At 39.2% G+C, this 25,955-nt stretch overlaps 2 protein-coding genes across 4 annotated transcripts in view; one reads left to right on the top strand and one right to left on the bottom strand.

Annotated features, from left to right (window-relative positions):
* The window catches only part of S100PBP (S100P binding protein), a 172,053-nt gene that overhangs the window by 141,955 nt on the left and 4,143 nt on the right, over positions 1 to 25,955 (bottom strand). Inside the window, exon 1 of one of the 3 annotated variants that reach the window (XM_053707275.1) lies at positions 23,640 to 23,676. The exons of the other annotated variants lie outside the window; for them this stretch is intronic. The gene's annotated coding sequence lies outside the window, so the exon portion shown is untranslated. Of the gene's footprint in view, positions 1 to 23,639; positions 23,677 to 25,955 lie in introns of those variants that run through there. 3 annotated transcript variants of the gene reach the window in all.
* YARS1 (tyrosyl-tRNA synthetase 1) overlaps positions 24,796 to 25,955 on the top strand; it is a 203,561-nt gene continuing 202,401 nt past the window's right edge. The window contains exon 1 of the mRNA XM_053707270.1: positions 24,796 to 24,856. The gene's annotated coding sequence lies outside the window, so the exon portion shown is untranslated. The remainder of the gene's footprint in view (positions 24,857 to 25,955) is intronic.

The raw sequence follows: 25,955 nt of genomic DNA, 5'->3' as shown, positions 1-25,955 counted from the left end.
GAAAAAATTACCTGCCTTAAAGTGACAGGGCGGGCCGTGGACTGGATACACTACAAGAGAAATAAATTCATCAGGTAAGCATAAATTATGTTTTCTCTTGTTAAGTGTATCCAGTCCACGGATCATCCATTACTTATGGAATACCAATACCAAAGCTAAAGTACACGGATGATGGGAGGGACAAGGCAGGTACTTAAACGGAAGTTACCACTGCCTGTAAAAAACCCTTTCTCCCAAAAATAGCCTCCGAAGAAGCAAGGTATCAAATTTGTTAAATTTGAAAAGTATGAAGCGCAGACCAAGACTCCGTCTTGTAAATCTGTTCAACAGAAGCCACATTTAAAAAAGGCCCAAGTGAAAACCACAGCTCTAGTAGAATGAGCTGTAATCCCTTCAGGAGGCTGCTGTCCAGCAGTCTCATAAGCTAAATGAATTATGCTTTTTAACCAAAAAGACAGAGAGGCTGAAGTCTTTTGACCTCTCCTCTGTCCAGAATAGACAACAAACAAGGTGAACGTTTGATGAAAACTGTAGTAGCTTGTAAGTAAAACTTTAAAGCACAAACCACGTCCAATATTGTGTAATAGACGTTCCTTCTTTGAGGAAGGATTAGGATACAAGCATGGAACAACTATCTCTTGAGTGATGTACTTGTTAGATACCACCTTAGGAAAAAACCCAGGTTGGTACGCAGGACTACCTTATCCATACGAAGGACCAGATAAGGAGAATCACATTGTAACACAGATAACTTGGAGACTCTACGAGTCGAGGAATTAGCTACCCAAAAGGAACTTTCCAAGATAAAGATTGATATCTATGGAACAAAAAAGGTTCAAACGGAACTTCTTGAAGAACCTTAAGAATCAGGTTTAAGCTCCATGGCGGAGCAACAGTTTTAAACACAGGCTTGGATCTAACCAAAGCCTGACCAAATGCCTGAACGTCTAGAATACCTGCCAGACGCTTGTGCAAAAAAATAGACAGAGTAAAAATCTGTCCCCTTTTAAGGAATTAGCTGACAACCCTTTTCTCAAAAACATCTTGGAGAAAAGATAATATCCTGGGAATCCAGACTTTACTCCATGAGTAACCCTTGGATTCATAACAATCAGATATTTACACCATATCTATGTTCAATTTTCCTAGAGACAGGCTTTCATGTCTGTATTAAGGTATCAATGACTGACTCGGAGAAGCCATGCTTTGATAACATCAAGCGTTCAGTCTCCAGGCAGTCCATCTCAGATTGATTCTATTTAGATGGTTGAAAGGTAGAGGGACCTGTCTCTGAAGCAGAGACCGTGATGGAAAGGATGACATGTCCACCAGATCTGCATACCAGGTCCTGCGTGGCTACGCAGGCGCTGTCAAAAACACCAAAGCCCTCTCCTGCTTGGTCTTGACCTCCGGAGGAAATCCCACTCCCCCGGAAGAAAAGTCTGACGACTTAGAAAATCCACCTCCCAGTTCTCAAAATCTGGGATATGGATAGCTGATAGACAAGAGTGAGTCTCTGTCCAGTGAATTATTGTAAGACTTCTAACATCGCTAGGGAACTTCTGTTCCCCCTTGATGGCTGATGTAAGCCACAGTCGTGTATATTGTCCGACTGAGTATGATGTACCTCAGAGTTGCTAACTGAGGCCAAGTCTGAAGAGCATGGAATATCAATCCCAGTTCCAGAATATTTATTAGAAGGAGGGTCTCCTCCTAAGTCCACTATCCCTGAGCCTTCAGGGAGTTCCAGACTGCATCCCAACCTATAAGGCTTGCATCTATTGTAACAATTGTCCCATCTGACCTGCAGAAGGTCATACCCTTGGACAGATGGACCCGACATAGTCACCAGAGAAGAGAATCTCTGGTCTCTTGGTCCAGGTTTAACAGGGGGACAAATCTGTGTAATCCCCGTTCCTCTGACTGAGCATGCATAGTTGCAGCGGTCTGAAATGTAGACGTGCAAACGGTACTATGTCCCTTGCCGCTACCATTAAGCCGATTTCATTCATGTACTGAGCCACCGAAGGGCGCGGATGGGATGAAAAAAAAAAAAAAACACGGCAGAAATTTAGAAACTTTGACAACCTGGACTCCGTCAGGTAAATTTTCATTTCTACAGAATCTATCAGAGTCCCTAGGAGGGAAACCCTTGAGATTGGGGATAGAGAACTCTATCCTTGTTCACTTTCCACCCATGTGATCTCAGAAATGCCAGTACTACGTCCGTAAGAGACTGGGCAATTTGGATGTTTGACGCCTGTATCAGGATGTCGTCTAAATAAGGGGCCACTTCTATGCCCCGCGGTCTAAGGACCGCCAAAGCGACCCCAGAACCTCCATAAAGATTCTTGGGGCTGTAGATATCCCAAAGAAAAGAGCTACAAACTGGTAATGCCTGTCTAGAAAGGCAAACCTGAAAAACGATGGTGATCTTTATGCATCACAATGTGAGGATAAGCATCCTTCAAATCCATTGTAGTCCTCTATTGACTCTCCTGGATCATAGTTAAGATGGTACGAATAGTTTCCATCTTAAATGACGGAATTCTGAGGAATTTGTTTAAGATCTTTAGATCCAAAATAGGTCTGAAGGTTCCCTCTCCTTGGGAACCACAAACAGATTTTAGTAAAACATAATTTATGCTTACCTGATAAATTTATTTCTCTAGTAGTGTATCCAGTCCACGGATCATCCATTACTTATGGGATATTAACTCCTCCCCAACAGGAAGTGCAAGAGGATTCACCCAGCAGAGCTGCTATATAGCTCCTCCCCTAACTGCCATTACCAGTCATTCGACCGAAAACATGCAGAGAAAGGAAAACCATAGGGTGCAGTGGTGACTGTAGTTTAATGGAAAAATTACCTGCCTTAAAGTGACAGGGCGGGCCGTGGACTGGATACACTACAAGAGAAATAAATTTATCAGGTAAGCATAAATTATGTTTTCTCTTGTTAAGTGTATCCAGTCCACGGATCATCCATTACTTATGGGATACCAATACCAAAGCTAAAGTACACGGATGACGGGAGGGACAGGCAGGCTCTTTATACGGAAGGAACCACTGCCTGAAGAACCTTTCTCCCAAAAACAGCCTCCGAAGAAGCAAAAGTGTCAAATTTGTAAAATTTGGAAAAAGTATGAAGAGAAGACCAAGTTGCAGCCTTGCAAATCTGTTCAACAGAAGCCTCATTCTTAAAGGCCCAAGTGGAAGCCACAGCTCTAGTAGAATGTGCTGTAATTCTTTCAGGAGGCTGCTGTCCAGCAGTCTCATAGGCTAACCGTATTATGCTACGAAGCCAAAAGGAGAGAGAGGTAGCCGAAGCTTTTTGACCTCTCCTCTGACCAGAATAAACGACAAACAGGGAAGACGTTTGTCGAAAATCCTTAGTTGCCTGTAGATAAAATTTCAGGGCACGGACTACATCTAGATTGTGTAGCAGACGTTCCTTTTTCGAAGAAGGATTAGGACACAAAGATAGAACCACAATCTCTTGATTGATATTCCTGTTAGTGACCACCTTAGGTAGGAACCCAGGTTTAGTACGCAGAACTACCTTGTCTGAATGAAAAATCAGTTAAGGAGAATCACAATGTAAGGCAGATAACTCAGAGACTCTTCGAGCCGAGGAAATCGCCATTAAAAACAGAACTTTCCAAGATAACAACTTGATATCAATGGAATGAAGGGGTTCAAACGGAACCCCCTGTAAAACATTAAGAACTAAGTTCAAACTCCATGGTGGAGCAACAGTTTTAAACACAGGCTTGATCCTAGCTAAAGCCTGACAAAAAGCTTGAACGTCCGGAACTTCTGACAGACGTTTGTGTAAAAGAATGGACAGAGCTGAAATCTGTCCCTTTAAGGAACTAGCGGATAAACCCTTTTCTAAACCTTCTTGTAGAAAAGACAATATCCTCGGAATCGCACCAATATAAGTATTTGCGCCATATCTTATGGTAAATCTTTCTGGTAACAGGCTTCCTAGCCTGTATTAAGGTATCAATAACTGACTCAGAAAAACCACGTTTTGATAAAATCAAGCATTCAATTTCCAAGCAGTCAGCTTCAGAGAAATTAGATTTTGATGTTTGAAGGGACCCTGGATCAGAAGGTCCTGTTTCAGAGGTAGCGACCAAGGTGGACAGGATGACATGTCCACTAGATCTGCATACCAAGTCATGCGTGGCCATGCAGGTGCTATTAGAATCACTGATGCTCTCTCCTGTTTGATTCTGGCAATCAATCGAGGAAGCATTGGGAAGGGTGGAAACACATAAGCCATCCCGAAGGTCCAAGGTGCTGTCAAAGCATCTATCAGAACCGCTCCCGGATCCCTGGATCTGGACCCGTAACGAGGAAGCTTGGCGTTCTGTCGAGACGCCATGAGATCTATCTCTGGTTTGCCCCAACGTCGAAGTATTTGGGCAAAGACCTCCGGATGAAGTTCCCACTCCCCCGGATGAAAAGTCTGACGACTTAAGAAATCCGCCTCCCAGTTCTCCACTCCCGGGATGTGGATTGCTGACAGGTGGCAAGAGTGAGACTCTGCCCAGCGAATTATCTTTGATACTTCCATCATTGCTAGGGAGCTTCTTGTCCCTCCCTGATGGTTGATGTAAGCTACAGTCGTGATGTTGTCCGGCTGAAACCTGATGAACCCCCGAGTTGTTAACTGGGGCCAAGCCAGAAGGGCATTGAGAACTGCTCTCAATTCCAGAATGTTTATTGGTAGGAGACTCTCCTTCTGATTCCATTGTCCCTGAGCCTTCAGAGAATTCCAGACAGCGCCCCAACCTAGTAGGCTGGCGTCTGTTGTTACAATTGTCCAGTCCGGCCTGCTGAATGGCATCCCCCTGGACAGATGTGGCCGAGAAAGCCACCATAGAAGAGAATTTCTGGTCTCTTGATCCAGATTCAGAGTAGGGGACAAGTCTGAGTAATCCCCATTCCACTGACTTAGCATGCACAATTGCAGCGGTCTGAGATGTAGGCGTGCAAAGGGTACTATGTCCATTGCTGCTACCATTAAGCCGATCACCTCCATGCATTGAGCTACTGACGGGTGTTGAATGGAATGAAGGACACGGCATGCATTTTGAAGCTTTGTTAACCTGTCTTCTGTCAGGTAAATCTTCATTTCTACAGAATCTATAAGAGTCCCCAAGAAGGGAACTCTTGTGAGTGGAAAGAGAGAACTCTTCTTTTCGTTCACCTTCCATCCATGCGACCTTAGAAATGCCAGTACTAATTCTGTATGAGACTTGGCAGTTTGAAAGCTTGAAGCTTGTATCAGAATGTCGTCTAGGTACGGAGCTACCGCAATTCCTCGCGGTCTTAGTACCGCCAGAAGAGCACACAGAACCTTTGTGAAGATTCTCGGAGCCGTAGCCAATCCGAATGGAAGAGCTACAAACTGGTAATGCCTGTCTAGAAAGGCAAACCTTAGATACCGGTAATGATCTTTGTGAATCGGTATGTGAAGGTAAGCATCCTTTAAATCCACTGTGGTCATGTACTGACCCTTTTGGATCATGGGTAAAATTGTCCGAATAGTTTCCATTTTGAACGATGGAACTTTTAGGAATTTGTTTAGGATCTTTAAATCCAAGATTGGCCTGAAAGTTCCCTATTTTTTGGGAACCACAAACAGATTTGAGTAAAACCCTTGTCCTTGTTCCGACCGCGGAACTGGATGGATCACTCCCATTAATAAAAGATCTTGTACGCAGCGTAGAAACGCCTCTTTCTTTATTTGGTTTGTTGACAACCTTGACAGATGAAATCTCCCTCTTGGGGGAGAGAATTTGAAGTCTAGAAGGTATCCCTGAGATATGATCTCTAACGCCCAGGGATCCTGGACATCTCTTGCCCAAGCCTGGGCGAAGAGAGAAAGTCTGCCCCCCACTAGATCCGTTCCCGGATCGGGGGCCCTCGATTCATGCTGTCTTAGGGGCAGCAGCAGGTTTCCTGGCCTGCTTGCCCTTGTTCCAGGACTGGTTAGGTCTCCAGCCTTGTCTGTAGCGAGCAACAGCTCCTTCCTGTTTTGGTGCAGAGGAAGTTGATGCTGCTCCTGCTTTGAAATTACGAAAGGAACGAAAATTAGACTGTCTAGCCTTAGGTTTGGCTCTGTCTTGAGGCAGGGCATGGCCTTTACCTCCTGTAATGTCAGCGATAATTTCTTTCAACCCGGGCCCGAATAAGGTCTGCCCTTTGAAAGGTATATTAAGCAATTTAGATTTAGAAGTAACGTCAGCTGACCAGGATTTTAGCCACAGTGCTCTGCGTGCCTGAATGGCGAATCCGGAATTCTTAGCCGTAAGTTTAGTTAAATGTACTACGGCATCTGAAATAAATGAGTTAGCTAACTTAAGGGCTTTAAGCTTGTGTGTAATCTCATCTAATGGAGCTGATTCAAGTGTCTCTTCCAGAGACTCAAACCAAAATGCTGCTGCAGCCGTGACAGGCGCGATGCATGCAAGAGGTTGCAATATAAAACCTTGTTGAACAAACATTTTCTTAAGGTAACCCTCTAACTTTTTATCCATTGGATCTGAAAAGGCACAGCTATCCTCCACCGGGATAGTGGTACGCTTAGCTAAAGTAGAAACTGCTCCCTCCACCTTAGGGACCGTTTGCCATAAGTCCCGTGTGGTGGCGTCTATTGGAAACATCTTTCTAAATATCGGAGGGGGTGAGAACGGCACACCGGGTCTATCCCACTCCTTAGTAACAATTTCAGTAAGTCTCTTAGGTATAGGAAAAACGTCAGTACTCGCCGGTACCGCAAAATATTTATCCAACCTACACATTTTCTCTGGTATTGCAACTGTGTTACAATCATTCAGAGCCGCTAACACCTCCCCTAGTAATACACAGAGGTTTTCCAGCTTAAATTTAAAATTTGAAATATCTGAATCCAGTTTGTTTGGATCAGAACCGTCACCCGCAGAATGAAGCTCTCCGTCCTCATGTTCTGCAAATTGTGACGCAGTGACTGACATGGCCCTAATATTATCAGCGCACTCTGTTCTCACCCCAGAGTGATCACGCTTACCTCTTAGTTCTGGTAATTTAGCCAAAACTTCAGTCATAACAGTAGCCATATCCTGTAATGTGATTTGTAATGGCCGCCCAGATGTACTCGGCGCTACAATATCACGCACCTCCCGAGCGGGAGATGCAGGTACTGACACGTGAGGCGAGTTAGTCGGCATAACTCTCCCCTCGTTGTTTGGTGAAATATGTTCAATTTGTACAAATTGACTTTTATTTAAAGTAGCATCAATACAGTTAGTACATAAATTTCTATTGGGCTCCACTTTGGCTTTAGCACATATAGCACAGATATCTTCCTCTGAATCAGACATGTTTAACACACTAGCAAATAAACTAGCAACTTGGAAATACTTTTCAAGTAATTTACTATAATATGAAAACGTACTGTGCCTATAAGAAGCACAGAAAAAGTTATGACAGTTGAAAATTAATAAACTGAAAAGTTATAGCATCAAATCTTTGTAAAAAACACAATTTTAGCAAAGGATTGCTCCCATTAGCAAAGGATAACTAACCCTGATAGCAGAAAAAAAAAAAAAAATACAGAAATAAACGTTTTTTTATCACAGTCAACTACAATCTCACAGCTCTGCTGTGAGTGATTACCTCCCTCAAAACAAGTTTTGAAGACCCCTGAGTTCTGTAGAGATGAACCGGATCATGCAGGGAATAAACTTCTGACTGAATTTTTTGATGCGTAGCAAAAGCGCCAAAAAAGGCCCCTCCCCCTCACACATAACAGTGAGAGAGATCAGTAAACTGTCATAAATTAAATAAAACGACTGCCAAGTGGAAAAAAATAGTGCCCAAAACATTTTTTCACCCAGTACCTCAGAAAATTAAACGATTTTACATGCCAGCAAAAAACGTTTAACATTAATAAATTGAGTGTTATTAAAAAGCCTGTTGCTAGTCCCTGCAAATTAGGCTAAAGTTTTATGCATACAGTATAATTCCAGTGAAGTGCCATTCCCCAGAATACTGAAGTGTAAAATATACATACATGACAGCCTGATACCAGTTGCTGCTACTGCATTTAAGGCTGAGTTTACATTATATCGGTATGGCAGAATTTTCTCATCAATTCCATTGTCAGAAAATAATAAGCTGCTACATACCTCTTTGCAGATTAATCTGCCCGCTGTCCCCTGATCTGAAGTTTACCTCTCCTCAGATGGCCGAGAAACAGCAATATGATCTTAACTACTCCGGCTAAAATCATAGAAAAACTCAGGTAGATTCTTCTTCAAATTCTACCAGAGAAGGAATAACACACTCCGGTGCTATTATAAAATAACAAACTTTTGATTGAAGGTATGAAACTAAGTATAATCACCACAGTCCTCTCACACATCCTATCTATTCGTTGGGTGCAAGAGAATGACTGGTAATGGCAGTTAGGGGAGGAGCTATATAGCAGCTCTGCTGGGTGAATCCTCTTGCACTTCCTGTTGGGGAGGAGTTAATATCCCATAAGTAATGGATGATCCGTGGACTGGATACACTTAACAAGAGAAAAACTCTGTCCCTGTTCCTCTCTTGGAACTGGATGGATCTCGTACACAATGTAAGAATGCCTCCTTCTTTATCTGGTTTGCAGATAATTGTGAAAGGCGAAATCTCCCCTTTTTTTGGGGGGGAATCTTTGAAATCCAGAAGATATCTCTGGGATATAAATTCCAATGCCTAGGGATCCTGGGCATCTCTTGCCCACGCCTGGGCAAAGAATGAAAGTCTGCCCCCTATAGGATCCGTTACCGGATAGGTGTCCGTTCCTTCATGCTGCCTTAGAGGCAGCAGCAGGCTCCTTGGCCTGCTTATCTTTGTTCCAGGTCCGATTGTCTCCAGACCGCCTTGGACTGAGCAAAAATTCCCTCTTGTTTTGCCTTAGAGGAAGAGGATGCCACACCTGCCCTGAAGTTTTTAAAAGGTACGAAAATTAGGCTTTTTTTTTTTTTTTCCCTTGATTTAGACCTATCCTGAGGAAGGGCATGACCTTTTCCTCCAGTGATATAAGCAATAATCTCCTTCAAACCAGGCCCGAATAGGGTCTGCCCCTTGAAGGGAAGTTAAGTAGCTTATTTATTAAAGTCACGACAGCTGACCATGATATAAGCCATAGCGCTCTGCGCGCCAGTATAGTAAAAAACAGAATTCTTAGCCGTTAGTCTAGTCAAATGAACAAGGCATCAGAAAACAAAGGAATTGGCTAGCATAAGCTTGTCAAATATATTCATCCAATGGAGTCGCTTAACTGTAAAGCCTCATCAAGAGACTCAACCCAGAACGCCGCAGCAGCAGTGACAGAAGCAATGTATGCAAGGGGCTGCAGGATAAAACCCTGTTGAATAAACATTTTTTATCCATTGGATCTAAAAAGCACAACTGTCCTCGTCAGAGGTAGTGGTACGCTTAGCTAGAGTAGAAACTCTTCTCTCCACCTTAGGAACTGTCTGCCAGAAGTCCCGTGTGGTGGTAACTATTAGAAAACATTCTTCTAAAAAATAGGAGGGGAAGAGAACGGCACACCTGGTCTATCCCATTCCTTATTAAAAAATTTTTTAGTAAACCTCTTTAGGTATTGGAAAAACATCAGTACACACCGGCACTGCATATTATTTATCCAGTCTACACAATTTCTCTGGCCCTGCGATTGTACACATTCATTCAGAGCAGCCAAAGCCTCCCTGAGCAACAAGTGGAGGTTCTCAAGCATAAATTTTAAATGCAGAAATATCAGAATCAGGTTAAATCATCTTCCCTGAGTCAAAAAAAAAAAAAAATCACCCACAGACTAAGCATATTGAGAGGTAGTATCATACATGGTTCTTAAAGCGTCTGTATGCTCTGTATCTACCCCCAGAGCTAACTGCTTTCCTTTAATTTCAGGTATTCTGACTAATACTGCTGCCAGAATATTATTCACCACCTTTGCCATGTCTTGTAAAATAAACGCTATGGGCGCCCTTGATGTACTTGGCGCCATTTGAGCGTGAGTCCCTGAAGCGGGAGTCGAAGGGTCTGACACGTGGGGAGAGTTAGTCGGCATAACTTTCCCCTCGACAGAATCCCCTGGTAAAGAAACGCTATGGGTGCCCTTGATGTACTTGGCGCCATTTGAGCGTGAGTCCCTAAAGCGGGAGTCAAAAGGTCTGACACGTGGGGAGAGTTAGTCGGCATAACTACCCCCACGACAGAATCCTCTGGTGATAATGTTTTTAAAGACAAAAAATGATCTTTATTGTTTAACATGAAATCAGTACATCTGGTACACATTCTAAGATGGGGTTCCACCATGGCTTTAAAACATAATGAACACAGAGCTTCCTCTATGTCAGACATGTTAGAACAGACTAATAATGAGACTAGTAAGCTTGGAAAACACTTTAAATCAAGTTAACAAGCAAATATATAAAACGTTACTGTGCCTTTAAGAGAAACAAATTTTGCCAAAATTTGAAATAACAGTGAAAAAAGGCAGTTAAACTAACAACATTTTTACAGTGTATGTAACAAGTTAGCAGAGCATTGCACCCACTTGCAAATGGATGATTAACCCCTTAATACAAAAAACAGATTAACAAAACGAAAAATATGTTTTAAACAGTCATAACAGCTCCTACTTTTGAAGCCCTTTTGAGCCCTTCAGAGATGTCCTATAGCATGCAGGGGACTGCTGAGGGAAGCTGAATGTCACTGTTTGTAATTTTAACTGCACCAACTGTAACTTTTATACTATAACAGTGGAAAGCCTCAGGAAACTGTTTCTATGCAAAATTTAAGCCAGCCATGTGGAAAAAACTTAGGCCCCAATAAGTTTTATCACCAAACATATGTTAAAAAACGATTAAACATGCCAGCAAACGTTTTAAAACACAAGCCTGATACCAGTCGCTATCGCTGCATTTAAGGCTTTACTTACATTACTTCGGTATCAGCAGTATTTTCTTAGTCAATTCCATTCCTAGAAAAATATTTTACTGCACATACCTTATCTGCAGGAAAACCTGCACGCCATTCCCCCTCTGAAGTACCTCACTCCTCAGAATGTGTGAGAACAGCAAATGGATCTTAGTTACGTCTGCTAAGATCATAGAAAAACGCAGGCAGATTCTTCTTCCAAATACTGCCTGAGATAAACAGCACACTCCGGTGCCATTTAAAAATAACAAACTTTTGATTGAAGAATAAACTAAGTAGAAAGCACCACAGACTCTCACAACCTCCTATCTATGTTGAGGCTTGCAAGAGAATGACTGAATATGGCAGTTAGGGGAGGAGCTATATAGCAGCTTTGCTGTGGGTGGACTCTTGCAGCTTCCTGTTGGGAAGGAGAATATATTCCATAAGTAATGGATGATCCGTGGACTGGATACACTTAACAAGAGAAATAACACTAAAAAAAATGACTAGTTTGGCAAAGACTGGTGGTAGAATTAGTGCATGAAAAGTGTTAATACGCCAGCATTTGAAATACATTAGGGTGTCTTATTTTCAAAAATGTCCCAAATAGGACATGGGTGGTGCATGATGACCAGATGTGAAAATTCCAAGTTGGAAAACTGGAATGCGCGCCCTTTAAATAAAAAAAATATATTTCTCAACTTTGTATGTTTCCTTTATAACATTTGTGCAATGAAGAAGATGCATGTTATTTCTGCAGACACAAATACATTCACATTTCAAGAACTACAAAACTAAGAATATGTAATAATATCTTCTAGATAGAAAAAATGCCCAAAATAACGTTACAGAATCCTCTGGGAGAGCATGACATTGTGAATAGATTAATGGAATTAATTTACCAAAAAAAAACAGAAAACAGATCAGGAATGTTAGCGATATTTTAGAGAGTTTAATTTATCAGTTGTAATGGAGATGCACTTTAACGTACTTAATAATGTAGTGCTGAAATTCAAATACCACACGCTCCAGGCGCTCACTTCAAAATAATGTTTTTTTTCGGGTTTTTTGTGTGAGCTAACAGTTTGAACTGTACTCCAAATTGGCACGCTAGCTACAAAAATGTTGTTGTGTGTGACATAAGGCTAGAGCGCTGATTGGAGAACAGTTCAAACCGTTACATCAGCTGGGTTAGCAATAGCACCCAAAATTTAAATAAAAAACTAACAAATCCTTATTCTGTTGGTTAGATCAATTGTATTAGTTAGATCTAGTTATATAAAGTTATATATAATTTAATAGATATTTGTTAGATTAGGTATGATCAGTCAGTTTTGTAAGATCTAGCAGAATTACAGAGATATTAGGTATACAATTAGGGGGACTGCAGGGGGACTGCCCCCCCCTAAAAACTTTGAGGTAAAAAATAATTCAGGCTAATAAGATCTTTGTTAGATCAGGTTAGATCAAGTGTTTATAGCGTTAGATCTAAGGTGCAAAAGGTGGTATTAATAATCATATCATGGGAGCATCTATGTACAGGTACAATTCCCCAAACCCGTAATTCCAAGATTCCTTATTCTGACATCCGAACTTTTTAATTAATATTTTTAAAAATAAAATGATCAAACATTGGCTCCACACCCTCTCCAAGCGGTCTCATTTTACAGCTGCAACTATACAGATATTCCAATATTCAAACTATTCCGAAATCCAAACCTTTTTTTTGTCCCAAGCAGGATAAAGGGTTTTCTACCTGTATTCAATATTGGGTGCCAGTCCCATAACAAAAAATGGGCAAAATGTTTTATAATTGGATAGATATTTGTTAAATCAGTCAGCTTTTTTGTTAGATCTTATCCCCAAGCAGAACATGCTGCGATATGCGATGTCATCACAGAAAGTGCAGGATGCCTGTGTTCTGGGAAAACGGCGAACTTGTGAAAGTAGTGAACTACGTCACTTCCTGTGACGTAGCATCAGCTGTTTCACAAAGTTTGGCCATACTGTGCATGTGTGCTGCATCATTACATACCTGGCCGCATACGTCACTACTACGGTTTCGAGACCCGTGAAATTCCTGGAGCCTCTTTACCGCGCGGCATTTGAAACCGTCAATATGCGTCCCGCATTTATACACATTCCCATTACAGTTATACAGTGACATTAACCCCTTGAGTGCTAACGACGGCTCTGAGTTGAGTTTCTCACTCAGGTGCTAACGACGGCTCAGAGCCGTCGCTAGCACTCTCCCACCTTGAGGGAGATCTGGGGGCTCCCACCCGCTCCTACCCCGGCGATCATGCCTGTAGACTGACAGGCATCGCCGGGGCTTCCCGTTTTGCGTGGTGACGTTTTCTTTATGTAAAAAAAAAAAAAGACCTTTTTCCAATGGTATAAGTCTTGGGGATCTGAAATGAAAAGAATAAAAGTAAAAAAATAAAAATAAAAATGTAAAATTAAAAAACCCTCAAATGTGCTTAGCACCCAGGTGGGAAAGTGCTTAGCACTCAAAGGGTTAAAGGGACAGTCTAGGCCAAAATAAACTTTCATGATTCAGATAGAGCATGTCATTTTAAAGAATTTTCCAATTTACTTTTATCACCAATTTTGCTTTGTTCTCTTGGTATTCTTAGTTGAAAGCTTAACCTAGGAGGTTCATATGCTAATTTCTTAGACCTTGAAGGCCACCTCTTTTCAGAATGCATTTTAACAGTTTTTCACCACTAGAGGGTGCTAGTTCATGTATTTCATATAGATAACACTGTGCTCGTGCACGTGAAGTTATCTGGGAGCAGGCACTGATTGACTAGACTGCAAGAACTGAAATAAAGGGGCAATTTGCAGAGGCTTAGATACAAGATAATCACAGAGGTTAAAAGTATATTAATATAACTGTATTGGTTATGCAAAACTGGAGAATAGGTAATAAAGGGATTATCTATCTTTTAAAACAATAAAAATTCTGGTGTAGATTGTCCCTTTAAAGAAATGAATTGTTCAAAACTGTTTGCTTGTTCATACAAGATTGTTTTACACAGGAGCTCCCTTTAAGTTGTTTAATTAAAAAAAAAAGCAAAGTGAGGGCAGTATTGACAGTTTCAAATGCCGCGCATGCGCGGTAGAGGGTCCAGGAATTTCACGGATCTCGAAACTGTAGCAGTGACGTATGCGGCCAGGTATGCAATGATGCTGGCACACATGCGCAATATGGTCCAACTTTGTGAAACAGCTGATTCCCACGTCACAGGACGTGGTTCGCTACTTTCACAAGTTTGCCATTTTCCCAGAACACCTGCAGAAAGAGTAGGACTCTTCAAACAAATCTGCACTGTGTTAAGATTTCGTTAACACAGTGCAGCTAGAGAGGAGATGGTTTTGAATTATTTTTTTATCTTGAATCCATTTGGTCTGTTATAATTTTAGTGTTAAACAGTTTTCCGGGTCCCCAGATTTAGTCTGCCTGAAGACCCGGATGTGCACCTCTGCTCTGTATTTTGTTTATTAAACCATGTTTCAGTGCTGGTCATAGAGAGTGTGGAATATACAATGTAATTGACTACAGTATATAAAAGTACATTACAAAATGTTTTGATAATATTATTGTTGTGGTCTGCCTGTCAGAGCACATGGAGATCATAGGATAGCTGCACTTCTCTAGCAGTGAGCCCGGCAGAATCCCCTCGTGTCTGCTGCTTATCTTCAGCTCAGCAAGCTCAGTCCACTAGAGGTACTTTTAAACACTGGTTAACAGAGAGAGCTGCAATATAGCCCTTTCTGGCAATCATAGGGTTAAGTTGTCACCAAATGTTAGCTATTAGGGCAGTAGGTTATGTGGGAGGGGCTGTAGCTCCAAGTTTTACTGCTTAATGGTCCCGTAATCACTGAAGTGTAACTTGCAGGGGTGAGTACTGTTCTTATTTGTATTCATTATATACAATGATCTGATCACGTACATGATCTTGCATGTACGAGAAAGAAAGAAAGAAAAGAAAGAAAGGAAGAAAGAAAGAAAAGAAAGAAAGGAAAGAAAGGAAAGAAAGAAAGAAAAAAAAAAAAGGGGAATAATGACAAAAGTGTGGACATAGGCTTATCCGCATACCTATGCATAAAGAGTGTGGAATATACAATGTAATTGACTACAGTATATGAAAGTGCATTACAAAATGTTTTCATAGTGGGTTAAGAAACCAGAGTCCACATTTAGTCCAGAATTTAGCAAGTTGAAATGCACTATTTTTATTTCAAAGGTTTTTCTTTCCATGGGGTTTTTGGTTTGTTTCTCCAGTATTACATCCCACTTCACATGCAGTGCAATGTATCATGTATACCACATTTGCAGATATACATGAATATGCCATATATATCTGCATGAATATTCATGTATATCTGCAAATGTGGTATACATGATATATTGCACTGCATGTGAAGAGGGATGTAATACTGGAGAAACAACCCAAAAACTGCACATTCGGATGAACTTACACTGACACCACTGTGAAACAAAATACTGTACCCCTGTTGGTCACCATTTCCCCAAACCTGACCACCCCATCCAAAACCTCAAAATCAAGATTCTCAGAGACAACTTCAAAAACACCATAGAAAGAAAAACCTTTGAAATGAAAAGAATGCACTTCAACTTGCTAAATTCTGGAATAAATGTGGACTCTGGTTTCTTAACCCATTATCATAAATTTTTGTAATGTACTTTCATATACTGTAGTCAATTACAATGTATATTCCACACTCTCTATGCATAGGTACGCAGGTAAGCTTATGTCCACACTTTTGTCATTATTATTATTCCCCCTTGTTTTTCCCTTTCTCCTTTTTTTGACTACCTTATATCCCCCTGTATACCTAATTTCACATCTTTATACATATTGATTCTATGTTGATATATAACTTTACGTCAGTATATGCTTTGTGTATAACCATATATTTCCCCTGTCTGTTATCCTTTTCTGACACTGTCTGCCTCTGTCTCCTAAACCCCCCTCATGATTTTTACGACACCCCCTCCTCCCCCTGCATTCAGACCTCTGTAACACTGTCTTTTTAGCCATCCTATTTTTTAAGATATAATCTGTAAATTCCATCAAATTAGTCATTATTGCTTGAGACTTCAAAAAGGAAGACACTCTTCCAAAAGCTTATCATCTTATAAATGTATACAGGGAGTGCAGAATTATTAGGCAAATGAGTATTTTGACCACATCATCCTCTTTATGCATGTTGTCTTACTCCAAGCTGTATAGGCTCGAAAGCCTACTACCAATTAAGCATATTAGGTGATGTGCATCTCTGTAATGAGAAGGGGTGTGGTCTAATGACATCAACACCCTATATCAGGTGTGCATAATTATTAGGCAACTTCCTTTCCTTTGGCAAAATGGGTCAAAAGAAGGACTTGACAGGCTCAGAAAAGTCAAAAATAGTGAGATATCTTGCAGAGGGATGCAGCACTCTTAAAATTGCAAAGCTTCTGAAGCGTGATCATCGAACAATCAAGAGTTTCATTCAAAATAGTCAACAGGGTCGCAAGAAGCGTGTGGAAAAACCAAGGCGCAAAATAACTGCCCATGAACTGAGAAAAGTCAAGCGTGCAGCTGCCAAGATGCCACCAGTTTGGCCATATTTCAGAGCTGCAACATCACTGGAGTGCCCAAAAGCACAAGGTGTGCAATACTCAGAGACATGGCCAAGGTAAGAAAGGCTGAAAGACGACCACCACTGAACAAGACACACAAGCTGAAACGTCAAGACTGGGCCAAGAAATATTTCAAGACTGATTTTTCTAAGGTTTTATGGACTGATGAAATGAGAGTGAGTCTTGATGGGCCAGATGGATGGGCCCGTGGCTGGATTGGTAAAGGGCAGAGAGCTCCAGTCCGACTCAGACGCCAGCAAGGTGGAGGTGGAGTACTGGTTTGGGCTGGTATCATCAAAGATGAGCTTGTGGGGCCTTTTCGGGTTGAGGATGGAGTCAAGCTCAACTCCCAGTCCTACTGCCAGTTTCTGGAAGACACCTTCTTCAAGCAGTGGTACAGGAAGAAGTCTGCATCCTTCAAGAAAAACATGATTTTCATGCAGGACAATGCTCCATCACACGCGTCCAAGTACTCCACAGCGTGGCTGGCAAGAAAGGGTATAAAAGAAGAAAATCTAATGACATGGCCTCCTTGTTCACCTGATCTGAACCCCATTGAGAACCTGTGGTCCATCATCAAATGTGAGATTTACAAGGAGGGAAAACAGTACACCTCTCTGAACAGTGTCTGGGAGGCTGTGGTTGCTGCTGCACGCAATGTTGATGGTGAACAGATCAAAACACTGACAGAATCCATGGATGGCAGGCTTTTGAGTGTCCTTGCAAAGAAAGGTGGCTATATTGGTCACTGATTTGTTTTTGTTTTGTTTTTGAATGTCAGAAATGTATATTTGTGAATGTTGAGATGTTATATTGGTTTCACTGGTAAAAATAAATAATTGAAATGGGTATATATTTGTTTTTTGTTAAGTTGCCTAATAATTATGCACAGTAATAGTCACCTGCACACACAGATATCCCCCTAAAATAGCTATAACTAAAAACAAACTAAAAACTACTTCCAAAACTATTCAGCTTTGATATTAATGAGTTTTTTGGGTTCATTGAGAACATGGTTGTTGTTCAATAATAAAATTAATCCTCAAAAATACAACTTGCCTAATAATTCTGCACTCCTTGTAGTTAGTCAAAAAAAAAAAAAAAAAAAAAAAAAAAAAAAAGTATCATTGCTCAATGCAATACTCTTGTTATTTTGATATCTAAATCTCTGGACTAATACGGCTACTCCAATCAACGTGTGTGTATGTATATATATTTATATATATATATATATATATATATATATATATATATATATATATATATATATATATATATATATATATATATATATATATATGTAAAGTGTGTAGCTAGAAAAGCCCCGACCTTAGGAGATATTACAAGGAAAAACTTTGCAGGAAAATCCACCAGTAATAAAAACTGGTTAAGTCTTAGATCTGGCTGTTTTAAATGTGGACATGTCCCTTGTAAGGGTTGTACTTGTATTACAGTCACTAACACATTTTCTTCAAATATCACTAAACAAACTTTCCAAATAAGAGACAGGATAGATTGCAATTCTTTATTTGTGATCTACCTGATCAATTGCTTATTCTGCTCAATCCAATATGTAGGCATCACGACCCGTCCATTAAAGGACAGGATCCGAGAACATTTACGTTCTCTAGATGAGAAAGAACCAAAACCACCAGTTGCTAAACATTTTAGAACTCATGGTATAGGCCCTAAATATTTTTCATTTATCGGCATAGACACCATAAAACAACATCCCCGAGGGGGAGATAGAGTTAAAACTCTTCGCAAAAAGGAAATATTTTGGATAGTAAAATTACACACTAGGGCCCCAGAGGGAATGAATAAGAGGATGGATGTAGATCCCTTTACTGAATAGTTAAGAATATCTCCACCTCTATATGACTTTAGTGAATTGTATTTCTTTGAATAGACCGCTATGGCAGGTAAATAGTGAATGTAAATGCCCTGATAGTGAGAGATATACTTTTAACCAAAAAAATCTTTCAAAAACTAATTTTGAGAGAAGAAATTACTAATAAATATTATAACTCTCACGTATAATCAAATATAAAATACACAATATAATGCAAATTAGATAATACAAAAGTAAAATCTCTCTCTTCTACATTTGGGAACCTTACTTTAATCTAACTTATTGTTTGAATATCACTTAAATTGATCTTTAATACATCAGTGGGATTAACTCCCCTCCTCCATGACTTACATACCCTTGTTCATATCTACAATATCCTTTATATTGCACTATCTACAGCTTATGGCCGATTGAATATGTCTTTAATATTTATTGGATATTAGATTGTCTCAGCATGATTCAGTACAGATAATTGAGTATTAATACTTTACCTCTAGTCACAGCCTTATAAGGTTTTTAAACTATAGTTGACCTGAGAATTAAACTCACAGCAGTGATATAGCACAAAATAATATGTGCTCTATCTGTACTACCAGACCATATAATTTACAAACATAGGATGTGGTCTTTTCAAGTGACCTGTGATAAAACAACAAAGTTTTCTTTAACCCATTGGTGCATATTATTAGTCACCTATATTGAAGGTCATTTTGTTTTGGATACCACTAATAATTTTTAATTGAGACATCACTTACAATAACTATCATTATTTGTTCTATATGTTATAACATTTATTAAGATTTTATTTTAAATTTGTTTATACTTTTTATTATCTTTTAGTTGTGTTTCTTTTGCTCTAGCAACACTACATTACTTAGATGACATATTTAACTAAAATATTTTGATCTGTCCATTTGTTCTTTAACTAAAATCAAACAGTTAACATGTTATTTTTATATGTCACAGTAATTGGAAAATGATATCGTTGTTTTTTTGAAATATGCAATAGGTTTATTATTGTACATATTACTTTATTTTATCTTAGTTTTTATTGTTAGGATTTGTTATTGTGTGTTCTGTTGGATATGAACAATATATCTTGCAAGACCTATTGGGGGGCAGGTACCCTCTCACAAACAATCAATTAACCATTACCTGCACATTTGCAACTTGCAATTTGACCGTTGATTGGTTACAGGCCCCAATATAGGTCTTGCCTCACAAAAAACTCAGCCTCTGATGAAGCGCATGTACGCATGCGCGAAACGCGTCAGGTGTCTACCTGTACTTGCACCTGTCATTTGGCCGTTTGGCTGAACTAAAGATTCTTATATCAAGTTTGCTGTCTCCGGGTCTCCTCCTTCATTCCCCCTGGTGGGACTTATCTTATATATATATATATAAATGAAAGGGGCTATTTCAGACAAAAAAATAATTCAGGATAATAGATTTTTGTAACATCGGGCTATAGCAAGTGTTTATTATGTTAGATCTAGGAAGCAAAAGCTGGTATTAGCAATCATTATGTGGGGGGGGGCTAACCCATCATCAGAGCCTAGATATTTGTAAGATCAGGTATGATCAGTTAGTTGCTTCGTTAGATCTAACATAATTAAAGATATTAGGTATTAAACTGACGGGGATACGAAATCTACATTTTTTCTTTCATTATTCAGACAGATCGTACAATTTTAAACAACTTTCCAATGTACTTTTGTTATCTAACTTGCTTCATTCTTTTGCTATCCTCTGTTGAAGGATAAGCAATGAACTGTTTGGTGCTATCTGAATACAATGATATGAAGCATACATATGCAGCAACCTATCAGCATCAGCTCCCAGTAGTGTATTGCTGTTTCTGAGACTACCTAGGTAGGCTTTTCAACAAATGATACCAAGAGAACAAAGCAAATTAGAAAATAGAAATATATTGAAATGTTGGTTAAAATTGCATGCTCTAGCTTAAAGGGATACTAAACCCACATTTTTTTTATTTCTTGATTTCGATAGAGCTTGTAATTTTAAGCAACGTTCTTATTTACACCTATTATAAATTTGTATTCGTTCTCTTGCTATCTTTATTTAAAAAGCTGGAATCTAAGCATAGGAGCCGGTCCATTTTTGGTTCAGAACCAAGGTAGCCCCTGCTGATTGGTGGCTAAATGTAGCAAAACCAATCAGCAAGTGATACCCAGGTTCCGAACCAAAAATGGGCCGGCTCATAACCTTACATTGCTGCTTTTTCAAATGAAGATAGCAATAGAATGAAGAAATATTTATAATAGGAGGAAATTAGAAAGTTGCTAAAAATTGCAAGCTCTATCTGAATCATGAAATAAAAAAAATTGGGTTTAGTATCCCTTTAACTAGCTTAATCATAAAAAAATGACTTTACTGTCCCCTTTAAGTATTACATTGTCTAAGAATTCAGACAAAAAAAAACAAAACAAAAAAACAACAAAACATTCATGCTAAAAGACCTTTGTTACAACAGGTTAGATCACATGTTTATTATCTTAGATCTAACATGCAAAATGGGGTATTTATAATCATATTATAGGAGCCTATATTTTTTTCAAATGGAGTCCCAGCCCCTCAAGGATTGGGTGAGAGATTGAAACCTCGCCCTTGGGGGGAAAAACAAAAAAACAGAAGATTGAGGGGGCTGGTGGGAGAAGTTAAAGGAATAATGTAATAAAGATTTAAAAAAAAAAAAGTGTTTTCAATGGCAATAAATAAAAAAAAACATAATTTATGTAAGAACTTACCTGATAAATTCATTTCTTTCATATTTGCAAGAGTCCATGAGCTAGTGACGTTTGGGATATACATTCCTACCAGGAGGGGCAAAGTTTCCCAAACCTCAAAATGCCTATAAATACACCCCTCACCACACCCACAAATCAGTTTAACGAATAGCCAAGAAGTGGGGTGATAAGAAAAAAGTGCGAAAGCATAAAAAAATAAGGAATTGGAATAATTGTGCTTTATACAAAAAAATCATAACCACCACAAAAAAGGGTGGGCCTCATGGACTCTTGCTAATATGAAAGAAATGAATTTATCAGAAAAGTTCTTACATAAATTATGTTTTCTTTCATGTAATTAGCAAGAGTCCATGAGCTAGTGACGTATGGGATAATAAATACCCAAGATGTGGAACTTCCACGCAAGAGTCACTAGAGAGGGAGGGTTAAAATAAAGACAGCCAATTCCACTGAAAAATAATCCACACCCCAAAATAAAGTTTAAATCTTATAATGAAAAAAACTGAAATTATAAGCAGAAGAATCAAACTGAAACAGCTGCCTGAAGTACTTTTCTACCAAAAACTGCTTCAGAAGAAGAAAACACATCAAAATGGTAGAATTTAGTAAAAGTATGCAAAGAAGACCAAGTTGCTGCTTTGCAAATCTGATCAACCGAAGCCTCATTCCTAAACGCCCAGGAAGTAGAAACTGACCTAGTAGAATGAGCTGTAATCCTTTGAGGCGGAGTTTTACCCGACTCGACATAAGCATGATGAATCAAAGACTTTAACCAAGATGCCAAAGAAATGGCAGAGGCCTTCTGACCTTTCCTGGAACCGGAAAAGATAACAAATAGACTAGAAGTCTTTAGGAAATCTTTAGTAGCTTCAACATAATATTTCAAAGCTCTAACTACATCCAAAGAATGTAACGATCTTTCCTTAGAATTTTTAGGATTAGGACACAATGAAGGAACCACAATTTCTCTACTAATGTTGTTAGAATTCACAACTTTAGGTAAAAATTTAAATGAAGTCCGCAACACCGCCTTATCCTGATGAAAAATCAGAAAAGGAGATTCACAAGAAAGAGCAGATAACTCAGAAACTCTTCTAGCAGAAGTGATGGCCAAAAGGAACAACACTTTCCAAGAAAGTAATTTAATATCCAGAGAATCTAGCACAAACTTACTTCACCACCTCCACGGGAGGCAAAGTTTGTAAAACTGATTTGTGGGTGTGGTGAGGGGTGTATTTATAGGCATTTTGAGGTTTGGGAAACTTTGCCCCTCGTGGTAGGAATGTATATCCCATACGTCACTAGCTCATGGACTCTATTACAGGATGTATTAAATAAACCTATGAAAAATATTACTATAATTAGCAACAGGGTAAACTGTGCTATCAATTTAAATTTAAATGAAGTCCGCAACACCGCCTTATGCTGATGAAAAATCAGAAAAGGAGATTCACAAGAAAGAGCAGATAACTCAGAAACTCTTCTAGCAGAAGAGATGGCCAAAAGGAACAACACTTTCCAAGAAAGTAATTTAATATCCAGAGAATCTAGCACAAACTTACTTCACCACCTCCACGGGAGGCAAAGTTTGTAAAACTGATTTGTGGGTGTGGTGAGGGGTGTATTTATAGGCATTTTGAGGTTTGGGAAACTTTGCCCCTCGTGGTAGGAATGTATATCCCATACGTCACTAGCTCATGGACTCTTGCTAATTACATGAAAGAAATTACAGATGTATTAAATAAACCTATGACAAATATTACTATAATTAGCAACAGGGTAAACTGTGCTATCACTTTAAATACATTAAATCACATACACCACAAAAAAAATTAAAACGTCCAGAAAAAAAATACTCAAATTTGGACGTCTGTAACACAAACAAGCAAGAAAGCTAGTAAATTACACCAAAACCAAATTGAAATATTTCTCTGAAATGTTTTTTTTTAACCCTTAAAGAGCAGCTGATATACCCTTTATATTGTCTGTGCATTTAGGAATGTAACAGCGGAGGTCTCAGGCCGCGAGGCACACAGGAATAGTGCAGTTTTGCTACTGTCAGCGACACCTGCACTATTACAGCCCTGAAAACCCCTTGTAACACACAACGTGCAGAAGACATTATTGCTTTCATTAAAAGGGACAGTCAAGTCCAAAAAAACTTTCATGATTCAAATAGGGCATGTGATTTTAAACAACTTTCCAATTTACTTTTATGACCAATTTTGCTTTGTTCACTTGGTATTCTTAGTTGAAAGCTAAAATTTAGGACGTTACTATGCTAATTTCTTAGACCTTAAAGGGACATTTAACACCTGATGAAAAATGCTAAAACCTACTTTTTCTTATTAATAAAAATAAAATAATCACTGCTGTCTATTTTATCTGTTCCTCTTACCCCAAACTGTTGACAAAGATTGTTTTGAAGTACAGTGTTGATCCAGTGCTTGATTCTACTATGTAAGCTGCCATATTGTAACGTATCTTACAGGGGCACAGCAGTCACATGACACACACAGCATATTATTTGTTGCACATACTTAGAGAATCACATATGTTTGCAGTGTGTGAGCTGCAGTGTCTGAAGATACTTATTTTTTTGTCACTCACAGTATAAATGTATTAGCTTTCTCCATCTAATACACATATTATGCAGAACAATTGAAATAAAATTCTTTATAAGCACCGTTTATGTTTTTAACACCCCCCACAGTTTTACTCTTCAAACTGCCCACAAGTTTTATGCTCTGAGCAAAAGTCGTTTCCAGTGAACTTCAGGCACTATTGTCGTAAATCATTTGTAAGCTCCGTGAGGGAGAGAGGGAGGGGGAGGCTCTCAGACATGCTGGATATACTGATATACTCCATGCAGAAGATTTTTGCTTTTTATGACCTCTCCTGCTTATGTACCAGCTAATGTGATCAGTTAGTAATGATCATCTGGTTTTATTTAGCAGTGTGATCTGCTCCTGTCACACCCTCTGCCAAGAAACAGTCACTAGAGCAGAACTCTGTGTGTGTGATCATCAGAGGGTGTGACAGGAGCAGATCACACTGGTAAATAAAACAGACGATCATTACTAACTGATCACATTAGCTGGTACATAACCAGGAGAGATCACAAGAAGCAGAAATCTGCTCTGCACGGAGTATATCAGTATATCCAGCGTGTCTGACTCTGAGAGCCTCCCTCTCCCTCACGGAGCTTCAGCTTACAAATGATTTATGACAATAGTGCCTGCCCTGAAGCCGTGCACCCGAAACGGCTTTTGCTTAGAGCATAAAACTTGTGGGCAGTTTGAAGAGCAAAACTGTGGGGGGCGTTAAAAACATAAACAGTTCTTATAAAGCATTATATTTCAATTATACTGCATAATATGTGTGTTAGATAGGGAAAGCTAATACAATTATAATGTGAGTGACACATAAATATGTATGTTTAGAGGCTGCAGCGATGTGATTCTCTAAGTAATATGCTGTGTGTGTCATGTGACAGCATAATGAGCATGTGACTGCTGTGCCCCTGAAACGCACATTACAACATGGCAGCTTAGATAGGAAATTAAGGACTGGATCAACATTGTACTTCAAAGCAATTTCCTTCAACAGTTTGGGGTAAGAGGAACAAATAAAATAGAAACAGATTATTTTATTTTTACTAATAAGAAAATGTAGGTTTAAGGGATTATTAGAAGACAGGTGTTAAGTGTCCCTTTAAAGGCCGCCTCTAATCTAAATGCATTTTTACAGTTTTTCACCACTAGAGGGCATTAGTTCATGTATTTCATATAGATAACATTGAGCTCATGCACGTGAATTTACCAAGGAGTGAGCACTGATTGGCTAAAATGCTTGTCTGTCAAAAGAACTGAAATAAAGGGGCAGTCTGGAGAGGCTTAGATACAAGGTAATTACAGATGTAAAATGTGTATTTTTATAACTGTGTTGGTTATGCAAAACTGGGGAATAGGTAATTAAGGGATTATGTATCTTTTAAAGCAGCACAAATTCTGGTGTTGACTGTCCCTTTAAGGGGTTTTAAAAAGTTTTAAAAAGTTTCCAATTTACTTCTATTATCAAATTTGCTTCATTCACATGATATTCTGTGTTGAAGAAAAACCTAGGTAGGCTACATGTCAGGACATATGCTGCAATCTAGTGCTCTTGCAAATTGATAGCATTCTTACAAAACTGCTGCCATATACTGTGCATTCTTGCAAAACTGCTGCCATAGTGCTCCAGAAATGGGTCGGCTACTAAGCATTAGGTCCCTGCTTTTCAAGAAAAGACACAAAGATAATTAATACAAATTGATAATAGAATTAAATTAGAAACGTATTTAAAATACATACTCTATCCCAATCATGAAAAAAAAAAAATGGGTTTCATGTCCCTTTACATGCATTATGAATACATCAGTCAATTACATGAACAAGCTTTCTTTACGATGGAAAACATTTTCCTGAGGTAAAATTTACAGAGATTGAATGTCAGCAAAAGTTACATTGTTTCATGTATGTGTAGCTAGACAGTCTGTCTGTAATGAGATTCAACTATGCTCCTTAGCAATAGCTAAATGTGTTTAACCACTTGCTTGCCAGTAAGTTGTGCTCATCTGTGACAATGAAAGGGTTATAAGAAGGATCTTTGAAATCTTTGTTATGACACTGGGCACATAATAGTCTACAGGAGCAAGTTGTGAGCCAGAACATTA

This window comes from Bombina bombina, chromosome 3 (genome assembly GCF_027579735.1).
Source record: "Bombina bombina isolate aBomBom1 chromosome 3, aBomBom1.pri, whole genome shotgun sequence".
Taxonomy (NCBI): domain Eukaryota; kingdom Metazoa; phylum Chordata; class Amphibia; order Anura; family Bombinatoridae; genus Bombina; species Bombina bombina.
Note: the sequence above shows the minus strand (reverse complement) of the source record. Positions and strands in the feature narration are given on the sequence as shown.